This window comes from Tenrec ecaudatus, chromosome 9, assembly GCF_050624435.1.
Source record: "Tenrec ecaudatus isolate mTenEca1 chromosome 9, mTenEca1.hap1, whole genome shotgun sequence".
Lineage (NCBI taxonomy): Eukaryota > Metazoa > Chordata > Mammalia > Afrosoricida > Tenrecidae > Tenrec > Tenrec ecaudatus.
This window is the reverse complement of record NC_134538.1, coordinates 115681289-115694204: the sequence shown is the minus strand read 5'-3', so window position 1 is coordinate 115694204 and position 12916 is coordinate 115681289. Positions and strand designations below refer to the sequence as shown.

Below are 12916 nucleotides of genomic sequence, written 5' to 3'. Positions count from 1 at the left end.
GATTGAATAAGTCTGGTGAGAGGATGTTTTGCAACCCTTTACGGAGTAGAAAGCTGCATCTTTCTCCTGCAGAAGAGCTGCTGTTTCAGACGGCTGTGCTTGTGTCGCAGAGCTAAACACGTATGTACTATGCTATCAGGGTGCCAAGCCCTCTCACGGCCATTGAGTGATGCCGACTCACAGTAACCCTATGGGACAAGGTAGAACCGTCCCATGCATTTCAGAGATGAAATTGTTTATGAGAGCAGAACACCCTATCTGCCCTCCTGCAGAGTGGCTGGTGGTTCTGTATTGCTGAGTTTTGAGATCACAGTCGGACGCGTAGCCACCAGGCCACCAGGGCTCCATTGGCACACCCATTACTCTCCATTGAGCACATATATTGCTTTATGGAATGAAGGCATTTCCTAAGTAGTGGCTTTTAATTCAGTTGTTAGTTATGACCCTTACCTCACCTTTGCCTTTGTCTGGAAAACATTATTTAAAAGGCTAGAAACATATTAAATGCTATAGAAAGGAATTTTGTTTTGTTTTAAGACAGAGGGAATAGTTTCTGACAGATGATTACTAATTGTGTCCATTTTGTGAAGCATCCTTTTCCGGGTTTTGTTCTTTTTTTTTAAAGAATCTTCTTTTTTTAAAAAAATAATTTTATTAGGGGCTCATACAACTCTTATCACAATCCATACATACATCAATGTGTAAAGCACATTTGTACATTCATTGCCCTCATCATTCTCAAAACATTTGCTCTCCACTTAAGCCCCTGGCATCAGCTCCTCAATTTTCCCCCTCCCTTCCCACTCTCCCATCCCTCATGAACCCTCATAATTTATAAATTATTTTTTGTCATATCTTACACTGTCTGAGGTCTCCCTTCACCCACTTTTCTGTTGTCCATCCCCCAGGGAGAAGGTTATTTGTAGATCTTTGTAATCAGTTCCCCCTTTCCACCCCACCTTCCCTCCACCCTCCCAATTTCGCCACTCTCACCACTGGTCCTGAAGAGATCATCTACCATGGAGTCCCTGTGTTTCCAGCTCTTATCTGTACCAGTGTACATCCTCTTGTCTAGCCAGATAGAATGGGGCTCATGATAGTGGGGAGGGGTAGCATTTAGGAACTACAGGAAAGTTGTACATTTCATCGTTGCTACACTGCCCCTTGACTGGCTCATCTCCTTCCCGAGACACTTCTGTAAGGGGATGTCCAATTGCCTACAGATGAGCTTTGGGTCTCCACTCCACACTCCCCCTCATTCACAATGATATAGATTTTTGTTCTGATGATGCCTGATCCCTGATCCCTTCGACACCTCGTGATCCCACAGGCTGGTGTGATTCTTCCGTGTGTGCTTTGTTGCTTCTGAGCTAGATGGCCGCTTTTTTTTTTTTACCTTCTAGCCTTCAAGACCCCAAACGCTATATCTTTTGATAACCTGGCACCATCAGCGTTCTTCACCACATTTGCTTATGTACCCATTTGTCTTCAGCAATCATATCAGGGAGGTGAGCACACAATGATATGATTTTTTGTTCTTTGATACCTGATAACTGATCCCTTCGGCACCTCATGATCACTCAGGCTGCTGTGCTTCTTCCATGTGGGCTTTGTTGCTTCTGAGCTAGATGGGCACTTGTTTACCTTGAAGCCTTTAAGACCCCAGACGCTATATCTTTTGATATCCTGGCAAGATCAGTTTTCATCATTAGTCACAATGTTCTCAAGTGCTGATGTAAAAATGCAGGTAGTTTTGTTCTTTTGCAAAAACTGGATGAGATAGGACAGTGATCTCACCATAAAAAGAGGTCTTAGTGAATAGACTGGAGGAGGAAGACAGACCAGCTTATACAAAATGGTGACCACAGTCACAGAAAACAGGTTTCCCCCATTTTTCCCCTCCACTGGTCAAATAGTGTACATTATTGGTTAAGAGATAATAAAGTTCTTCTCATTCTAATAAATAATTAAATATTACGTCACATTTGTACTAAAGGCTGCTCTTGTAAAAAGCTGAACAACATGTCAGAGGAACCAGGAATAAAAGAACCTTTGAAAAGGGGGCTTTCAGGGACAAGGAAACAGCGAATGATCTAAATCGATGGCAAGGACAGTGTAAGAAGCCTGATCAAGTGCAATGTAACTGAGAGGAGTTACTGAAACCCAAAAGAAGGCTAAACATGATGGTGGAACAAGAGGAAAGTAAAAGGAAATAGAGGAAAGAACTAGGAGGCAAAGTACATTTATAGAGGTCTAAATAAAGGCATGTACACATACAAATATATTTATATATGATGATAGGAGATAGATCTATGTACACATATTTTAGATTTAGTGCTAAGGTAGCAGATGGACATGGGGCCTCTACTTATATACTCCCTCAATGCAAGAGCACTTTGTTTTATTAACCTGGTATTCCATGATGCTCACCTTGCTGACATGATTGCTGAAGACAAAACACGTGCATAAGCAAATATGGTGAAGAAAGCTGATGTTACCTGGCTATCTAAATATGTAGTGTCTGGGGTTTTAAAGGCTTGAAGATAAACTAGGGGCCATCTAGCTGAGAAGCAACAAGGCCCACATGGAAGAAGCACACCAGCCTGTGTGATCACAAGAAGTTGATAAGATCAGGGATCAAAGACCAGAACAAGAAATCATTTCATTTTGAATGAGGGGGAGTGCAGAGTGAAGACCCAAAGCCCATCTGTAGGCAACTGGACAGCCCCTTATAGAAGGGCTGCGGGGAGAAGACGAGCCAGTCAGGGTGCAGTATAGCACTGATGAAACATACAACTTTCCTCCAGTTCTTTAATGCTTCCTCCCCACACTTCCATCCCACTATCATGACCCCAGTTATTCCTTACAAATCTGGCTAGACCAGAGGGTGTACACTGGTACAGGTAAGAGCTGGAAACACAAGGAATCCAGGACAGATAAACTCCTCAGAACCAATATTGAGAGTAGCCATACCAGGAGGATAAGGGGAAAGATGAGGGAGATAGGGGGAACTGATCACAATGATTGACATATAACCCTCTCCCAGGGGTATGGACAAGAGAAAAGTGGGTAAAGGGGGACATTAGTCAGTGTAAGACATGAAAAGATGATAATTTATAAATTATCAAGGGTTCATGAGGGAAGAAGGGTGGGGGGAGGGGAAAATGAGAAGCTGATATCAAGGGCTCAAGAAGAAAGAAAATGTTTTGAAAATGATGGCAACAAATGTACAAATGTGCTTGACACAGTAGATGTATGTATGGATTGTGATGCGTTTTATGAGCCCCCAATAAAATGATTTTTAATAAATAAATGTAAAAGGGGTTTTAAGTTCTTAACAGCAAGAAAAATACATGAACTATTGTAAATTTTCCAAAGCATTCCAATATATACCCTGGACTTTATTTGTTTTAAATTAAGAAAGATTAAATAGTGCATGCATTTTAAAAATTGTTCATTTCTACTTTTACTTTCCTTGTAGAATGGAATTTTCCCATTCGAGTGAACATAGGCTGTGCTACAGGAGTTGAACAAAAGAGCTCATTTTCCCAAGAACTGCTTACTTAGGGAGTCTTTTGATAATCCAAGCAGCTGGACAGCTGTGTTTAATCTGTACTCCAACTCTCCTTGAATTCAAATTTTCCTGGAAAAAATCTAAATGTAAAGCCTGCATACTCAATCTCACCACAGTTTTTTAAGCATTTTAATGCATCAGCTAATTGAAGCATACAAGAATGACACCTGGGCTTAAACTTCAAGCAGAGTTCCTAGGTGACAAGGACTAGGACGACGGTCTGCAGACTGATAATCAGGCTAGTGAAAGCTCTAGCTAGTGTTGCCAGTTACTTGAGTGGAGCCTGGAGCAGTCGGGTGGCCTTAACCATGCATTAATTTTCAGAAAACCAAATCTCTCAGGAGAGTGTAGGCATTGTCAACAGAACAAACTGCTAGGAGGGATTTAAACCAGTGTATGAATTTCATGACATTGTTGTTCTCCTGTAGTGAGAATGTCTTGTCTTACAGAAAATATTTTAGAACATTAGAAAGTATCACTAGACTTGGAAGGGGCAATGGAAAGATTTGGGGTGCTCAAGAAGCATGAGAGATGAATAATGAATACTATATATATAATATTATTTTATATTCATTATTACTGAAGTCCACATACTAAATTCTAATTTTCTGGTCTATTGTAAACATGCTCAATAAGATATCTAGCCCTTGTCTCTATAAAACCTAATGTTCTATCTTTAATTACAACAAATGTTGACTGAATTTCTTACAAACTTACCTTCTCTCCTATGTTTATGGCTTTCCCCCAAGATCTTTCCTCAGGTACACCTCTCAAACCTCTCTTCTTTTGTTGTTGTTGTTAGGTACCATTGTGTCACCGGCCACCCATAGCAACCCTATGCACAACAGAATGAAACCCCGCACGCTCCTGTGCCATCCTCACAATTGTTCCTAGGCCTGAGCTCGTTGCCGCAGCCACAATGTCAATCCACCTCCTTGAGGGTCTTTACCTCCACTGCTTCCCGCCCACTCCTCCACGCAGGATGCTTTTCTCCAGGGACTGGTCTCTCCTAAAATACGTCTCAAGTATGTCAGAGAAAGTCTTGCTGCACTTGCCTCCAAGGAGCACACTGGCCATCTGTCCTTTTAGCCGTCCAGGGTACTTCCAATATCCTTCTCGAGCACCACAAGTCAAGTGCATTGATTCTTCTTCAGTCTTCTTTATTCAATGTCCACCTTTCACATCTCCATGAAACAATGGAGAAGACCATGACGTGGGTCAGGTTGCTCTTAGTCCTCAAAGTACCATCCCGGCGTTTCAATATCCTAAAGAGCTCCTGCCCAGCAGATTTACTAATGCTGCTCGTCTTTATCCCCTGACCGCTGCTGCCGTGAGCTTTAACTGTGGATCACAGCAAGACAAAATCCCTGAAAACTTCAACCTCTTCTCCGTTTATTGTGAGGGTACCTATTGGTCCAGTAGTGAGGGGTTTGGCCTTCTTTACACTGCATGGTAATCCATCCTGGAGGCTGCAGTCCTTGATCTTCACCGGCAAGTGCTTCAAGTCCTCTTTACATTCAGCAAGCACGATGGTGCCATCTGCATATCACAAGTTGATAAGCCTTCCTCCAATCATGCTGTCTCATTCCTCTTCATATAAAATGGCTTTGCTGATTATATGCTCAGCACACAGATTGAAGAAGCCTGGTGAGAAGATACAACCCTGACACACCCCCTCTCTGATGTAAACCGTGCAGTAGCCCCTTGTTCTGTTCCCATCATTTTATAGCCAGTCAATTTCTACCTGGCTTTAGAATGTAGACAATATTTACTTGAAGAATAAACTTGACTTACCCAAACAATGGCAACAAAATTTGGACGTCATTCTCATATTTTATCTTCCATTTACAAGTAAATTCCTTTTAAAAGCAGACACTATTCAGCCCCAAATCCTTGACTTCATTGAGGATAGTGCATTACCACTGGCCCTTATCAGCAAAGTTCTATTTTCCCAATTACATGCTCAAAGCTCCGTCTATTTTAATGTTAGGGGGAGTGAATAACAAGAAGATGTAGGTATTCTCACTGCACTTTTATGCGAACAAAGGAGCCCTGGTGGCATAGTGCCTTCCGAGTTGGGCTGCTAAGCACACGGTAAGCAATTCAGATCCTTAGCTGCTTCGCTGGTAAAGTTGAGGCTTTGGGCTCCTGTCAAGATTTACGTTCTTGGAAACACAAAGAAGTACTTAGTTCGACTCTGTCCCATAGGGCCACTATGCGTCAGAACTGATTCAGTGGTGTTTTTTTTCTTTTAATGCACAATTGCATATGTGTTTATGATGGTGATACATCTGATAACCTGAACCTGGCATATGGAAAAGCAAATATAGGTGGAAGTATGACTGAAATAAAAGGAATGGTAAAATCACATTTTTTTCATTATATATAAAATAAATCCCAAACTGATGCACAGGGATTCCAACTCCGTGTGAGCCTGTAGGGCAGAGAAGCACTTCTCCCGGGCTTTCGGAGACTACATTTCATAGGAAGCAGCTATCGTCATCGTGAAGCAATTGCTGGGTTTAAGCCGCCAAGCTGCGGCTAGCAGCCCAGGACCTGACCCTGTGCGCCACTAGGGTCTGCGTGCCTATAATTTATATAGTATCATTATCGCCTTAGGTCCTGAGAAGAAAATAAAAAAGTATATGGAGTGATCGAGCTATATTGTTAGAGAATGTTCTCAAGGGATCCTGGGGAGATGGTGTCAAAAGCAATGCCTTTTCAAGAATGGTGGACATTTTCCGGTGTACAGAAAAGATACAAGAATTGTGTAAAGAATTTCTGTGTACCCTTCAGCTGGATTTTGATGAATTTTATCGCTCTACTTTCTCTCTCTTGACATTTGAATTCAAAGGAAAATAGTTCTTTAAGCTAGAAAACAATCTTGAGCCAACATTCTTTCTGAAAGTTTGGGAAGAGTGAAAATAGGACTCACGCCATGGTATTTTTAGTTGCCGTATGTGCGTGTGAGCGCTGGGCAGCGAGTACGGAGGCTAAGGGAGAATGGGTGAATTTAAGTGTGGTACTGGCGAAGACCCTAGAATTGCACAACGATGAATGGCAAGGGCGGGAGTGTTAGCGCTTAAATTCTATAGCCCTTCTTTTGTGAGAGATTGTCGTCTAAAGTGAAATCCCTAATGCCTGTTTGAATCGACATAACTTCAGATTCCATATGATTATTTGGCAAGTCTGACAGTCTTACCTTCAGGCTTACCCAAAGAGCCACTGTGTTTGGCCGGGTAGACTAGAGAAATCCATAGGGACACTCATATGTGTCTAAGAGGGCGTTTTATATAAAGGGTAATTGTACATTAAGGAAGCATTGCAACCCAGTTCAGTCCAAGTCCATAAGTCCGATATTAGCTCATATGTCCAATACCAATATATAAAGTCGTCATCAGACTCACAAAACACATGCAATGATGGCGAAAGCAAGACGATCACAGGCCGTTGGGTAGAAAGTCTCTGGATCCAGTGGCCTTGTGAGCATCTCAGCACTGGCAGGGGTCTCTACTTCTCATCTCTGGCTTCAGAGGTGTGGTTGCATCAGGGTAGTCTATTTGGCTTCTCCAGCTCAGGGCACTGGCATAGTTCCATGTGTCTTGTCAGCTACAATGTCTCCCAGGGAGTGAGCAGAGAGAGAACGATGTCTCCTGCTTCCAAGGAGGAAATTCAGGAATTCCCAGATGCTCAGTAGGAGGCCATGCCCACAAGGTAGCCTCATTGGCTATGACCTGATTGACAGACTAGAGTCTACCACTTGTCATCCTCTCAAAATGACACCATAGTATGTAACTATTGCAGCCAGGAAATTTCTCTGGTTGTGTTCTTAGGAGTTTACCCCAAATAGTTACTTTTTCTTATCCTGACCACCCAATTGCCAGGCAGTTGAAATCCCAGAACCAACTCTATATGTTTTGCATTGGTTTTTTTTAATAACAATTATTGTCTCTGGGATCATTTAAATTTGCTTGCATGAATTATAAAATCTAATAATCCACCTGAGAGGGCCAGTTCCCCCAATGACATAAGCACATCCTTCTGTTTTAACCTGTAATCGTGTGCATATCTCAGATCCCTGCCTTTTCCCCACTTCTGAAGTCCTGCTTTCAACCGTGATGAACTGATCTGACACTCATCAGGATTTTGCGATGATTTCCATTGAGTTTGATCGCATATGGTTAGCCCAAGGGGTATAACCAAAAGCCTGGTTTTCTGCTATGAAGTCAGTTCTGACTCCGAGTGACCGTAACGGTAGAGATGCCCCCATGGGTGTTTGAGACCGTGGCCTCCTCTGCCTCCTAACCAAGTGACTACGAATCCGTGAAGAGCCCGTGGCTTCATGCTGAATGATCCCCTCATGTGGGGTCTGGGATGTGTCTTTGTTTTTGCTTCATCCTGGTTCCAGCCTAGTACAAGGCCAATTGAATATGTTTGAATCTGGGCTCTCTTATCCCCCAGCACAGTGATTATTGTAAAAACCAAGCTGGTAAACCTTCAAGTTCTTCTCATAAAGTTGGGGCATACAGATACATTTCCAACGTGATTTTTGACCTGCCTGTTGGTTTCTAGGATGTCTACTTTACATAATGTAGTAAACCCTAGCTTTGCTCGGGGTTATTAATCCTTGCATGAATTGTCTTTTACAGTCCAAGGTATAAACCAGTTAGTTTCAGTCTGACACCTGCTGAGGATTTGCATTTCCACCCCAGACTAAAATGAACCAGAGCCTACATTTTAAAAAGGATTCTCAAGTGTATCTTGAAGCATCCCACCACCACCCTCCCCCATCATGCTTCCATGTATATAAGAATCTTAAAATGAAGGTTCTGACAGTATATCTCAGGTAGAAATGGCAATTTTCAACTGGGAGTTAAATCAGACTGAATAAGTCAAAGGAAGCCCTGTTTATAAGTAAGTCATGTTGGAAGAGACTCAGCCTAGCATCTGTTTCACTTTTACCTGCCTGCATAGGTTGTTGATTTTTTCACCCTGTGGGTTTCTTTTTCCTTTCGACTACTTTAATATTCTTTATAAGGGGCTATAACAATATCCAGGAGGATAAATAAATGTAATCCACGATCTAAGCCCTGATAAGAACTCTCTTTCACGACAGTGTTTTCCTTCACAGTGGCCTTCCAATCACGAGAGGCAGCGATTCCATGCCATTTCCTTTTCTTTCTGAATTGGCATCTTACTTCCCTGCAGTCTTCTCATTTTTAAATCAAATTTCTTTTTGATCCATTGTTTAGAAGGCACTGTATTTACCCCCCACCCCAATTCACAAAGGCAACTGAACAAAAGAGTCCAATTCTCCTGTAGTGGCTTCTCTCGGTGCTAGGACAGAACAGTGGCATCAGGCAGCCTCTGTGACCCACACAGTATCCCTGCAATAACAAAAAAATGAGGTGTATATATTTTAATTAACAGAATATTACTATGTTTGGGTTGTGTTATATCTCCTGGGATTATAATTAGGGACATAATTGATATTTCCTGCATGCATCCAAACTGTGCAATAACGTTCATCAGTTCAACATTAGAACTTGCTGATGCTGAGATATAATGGCTTAGCGTTTCCAAATTCAGTCACATACATATATCTCACATGGCAATTTTGATGACTACGGAATCCTAAGTAGTGGGCTGACCTCTTACACCACTTGTTTTCCCGCTCATATTTCTCTGAGATAAATAACTAAGAAAACCTGGAACTTCTCCAGCCTCACTGCTTTACACTGAGATGGTGCCAGTTTCCACATCTATTAACCAAATCTGCAGTCCTAGCGCAAAAAGAGGCAGCAGTCTAGCTTGCAAAGTGCTCCCCCTACTACTAATTTCCTTGAAAAGAATTCGGCGCAATGATTCTCAGCCCGAGCTACTCTGTAAAGCCAACTTGAGGGCAATGAGTTTGGTGTTTGATTGCAGGGACATTTGTAAAACGTTCATAGGTTTGCTGACTGATTTATCGGGACCTCTTTTGGTGGTAACTTGTGTCTTTTTTGTTTTAAAGAGTCCATGAATTTGAATGTGCACTTAAGATTGTGAACTACAAGGCTAATTTATTGTAAAAACAAGTTTATTCATACGTATAATTCTTCTGTGAAATGAAGATAAACAAATGAGAGGAACAGTCTTGTATAATTTAGCTATGTGCTAGCCTTCTATTAGTCTTAAGAGAAGACATGCATTAATTTGCCAGTATGTGTTAAGATTAAAAGAGTGGATTAGGAAATGATATCATTCATTGTATTGTGGATAAAATTAGGTTTGAATTATTGCTTGGTCAGAAAAACCTCCCGGAGATGGTACATCTTTTATTATGTGTTAGGGTTTAAATCCTTAGCACGAAAATTTCAGAAGGTAATGTTTACATTGAAAACCATAAATCCATGTTGAGTCTCCACATAAATTTGGCCGCCATCAAATCCTTTCTGTTTAATCATGGTCTCATTCTCATTCCCACAGTCCCGCCTGCAAGTGTGATGCATGGATCTGTTGCCACTCATGCTCTTGTGACCATTTCCCTCGTACTCCCGGGTCTATGTAAGTGGCCACTCCTCTGTAAACCCCTGGACACCGTTGTGGCCCCATGCAGATGGTCTCCTCCATCCTCATCATTTGTCTTTGTCCTGTGCCTCTAAATTATGCCTGAATGTTCAGGCTCTGAGGAGCCCCGGTGGCATCGGGGATTCCAGTTGAGCTGGTAATCGCAAGGCTAGCAATTTGAAACCACCAGCCCCCACAGAAAAAAGAGGAGACTGTCTCCGCCCATAAAGATCGACAGTCTCAGAAACTCACAGGGGCAGTTCTACTGTGTCCTGTGGGGTCACTGGGAGTCAGATTTGACTCAGTTACAGTGAGGTCGGTTTTTGTTTTGGGGGAGGGGGGACCTGAAAAAAATGCAACACAAATGAATTTATACACTCCCTATTGTTATAAGGGTTTAAAAGAGTCTATGTACAATTTTATTATACATCTGTGGTCATAGAATCTGTCAAGCCATAACTGATGAGCAATGTAAAAGAGAAACATCCTTTTGCTGCACTGATTGTTTATTTGGAGAAGTTGCACTGGAAGAGAGAAAAAGTTGATTCAATGTTGATGAGGCAATTTACATTTCTCCTTGGTCTTCTGACTTCCGGGGCAAATAAATGGAAAGCAAGTTGGATCATTTCATATGCTTTTGGTTGCAGATAACTATAGATAGTTAATAATGGCCTACACAGTGGAAGTTTAACAGTTTACATAACAAGAAACACAGGTGGCTCACATGTTAATTCAGTGATAGAAGGACTCTGGCTGGTTGTCATAAAATTCCGCTGGTGACCATGAGATGACTACCAAGCCAGCAAGCACCGTAACTTACGTAGAAGACACTTGTAAAAGGAAGGACGAAGTGGGGTTCTCCTTATGTATGACTTTGTTGCAGCAGGAAGGAGCCCCTGAAATGTCAGTCTTTTCCCATGACCCAACCAGGCGGAACCGGTAAAGAACCATGTGACATTTTTCACCCCTCAAGGAAGGTGGTGAGTCCGGCCGGCTAGGGATGAAGGTGCCGTGCACAGTGCTCATGAAGAGGCTAGTAGAATTTATGGTAATAGTTACTTCCTTCAAATGTAGCCGTTTAGAATTAAATGTATATGTATAAAATGAGTATACAATGAGGAAACAATTCTCTGTAATATATGCAAACAAAGGAAAGAGAACTATGGAAAAGCATGGCACTGCGATTTCCTCAGCCTTTATCTACTAGGGTTTCTCTGGGCTACAGATGACCTCAAAAGGATGTGGAGCTGAGGAATCTTCATAGTTAACGAAAACCTTGGTCCAAGCTTTCAGAAACATCTCATACTAATAAATAGTCATTATCCCCGAATTATAAACCTTGCTTCATTCACCTATGTCCTGCATTGCTGGAGCCTCCCGAACCCTGCGTGGTCTAACCCAGGGGCATTCAGCAGGCAGCCCCTGCAGTGTTTTTCCCTGCTTGGACCTTGCCCTTTATTAGCTAATGTGCCTCCTCACAGAGACTGTCATTTTTAATTCAGCTCCATCTCTGAAGATGGGCCACAGGCTCCTGGATGCTTCTGACCTAATCCCCGCCCACTATACACAGCAAATGTTCACTGCCTCTCTGGCTCCCTATCTTTAATTAATTAAAAAATCCCAAAGTCCTAAACTCAGCATGCCACCATGACAGGACAGCTGATCAAATTACCCTCTCCTTTCCGAAAGCCAAGTTAGCATAATCCTAAATCAGTTCCTGTCCTTGTTTCAAATACCCTTCTTTACCCCTTTTCTGCCTGATTTAAGATGTGAGTGGAAAACTCGAATTCTCCACTTCTCGTGTCTCTGGCACCAAACTCTGGGGGGAAATTAAATTTCCTATCACTCGATGATCAGTTCTGTTTCCTTTTCATTCTGTCACGGCTGCACATCCAGCCCTTTGTCCTCCGCTCACAGCCTGGAGCGAGGGCCAGTCTGAGTGTTCAAGGACACACTCCTTGAAGCTGATACGTCTGCTCAAGATTTCACGTGCCAGGCACAAGCTGGGGATTCCCACCACACCGAATGCCTAGCCTGCTGGGGAGAAATTTGTGCATTGCCCCCTCTCTCTTCAGGAAGCCAGCCACAACTTTCTACGTCTCGCCTACAAACTTAGAGAGCTCCCCATCCCATGAACATACCAGCTACAAACGCAGGCATCGCGAGTTCCCTTTACTTCTCACTTTCTAGATTCCACAACTCCTTTGGATTTAGTAGTTCGCCAAAATGATTTCCAGAACTCCAGGAAAGAGCTTGCTTTGGTTAATCTTGTAAAGTTCAGACTGTGCGCCCACATTCATTGATGTCTTTCACCAACCAGGAAGTCCTGGGCTTCCGTGTGCGGCTTTCACATGGCTCCGTGTGCAGGCAGGCAGACTGAATCACATCCCTCCTCCTCCTTGAGGGCAGTTGACATCATTCTGCAGGACTTTCTGGCCTGGTCAACCCCTACCTGAATCCCCACATCAGTAGAACCAGTGCTTACCAAAATAGGTGACACTAGTTCTTGGGGTATTGCCACAATGGTAGGGGGTGACATGCTGCAAAAGCAGACAGCTACACATTATCCTGGAGGAGGGGCTATCATACAGACGTTTTTCATTGTCAGTGGTCACTGAGGAAATGTCTTCTTTTGTTTTTCTGTAAAGGGAGTGGGAGGGCAAATATGCTAGGAAACTGAATGCTGCTGTTGCGAGGTGCCACTGAGTCACCTTTGACCCATCATGACATGATGCACAACAGAACAAAACACTGCATGCTCCTGTGCCATCCACACATTTGTTTGTTGTCTGA

General features: G+C 42.6%; 1 pseudogene; it reads right to left on the bottom strand.

Moving 5' to 3' along the window:
• The window catches only part of LOC142456091 (carboxy-terminal domain RNA polymerase II polypeptide A small phosphatase 2 pseudogene), a 57767-nt pseudogene extending 45484 nt beyond the window's left edge, over nucleotides 1–12283 (bottom strand).
• Nucleotides 12284–12916: the final 633 nt, after the last annotated feature.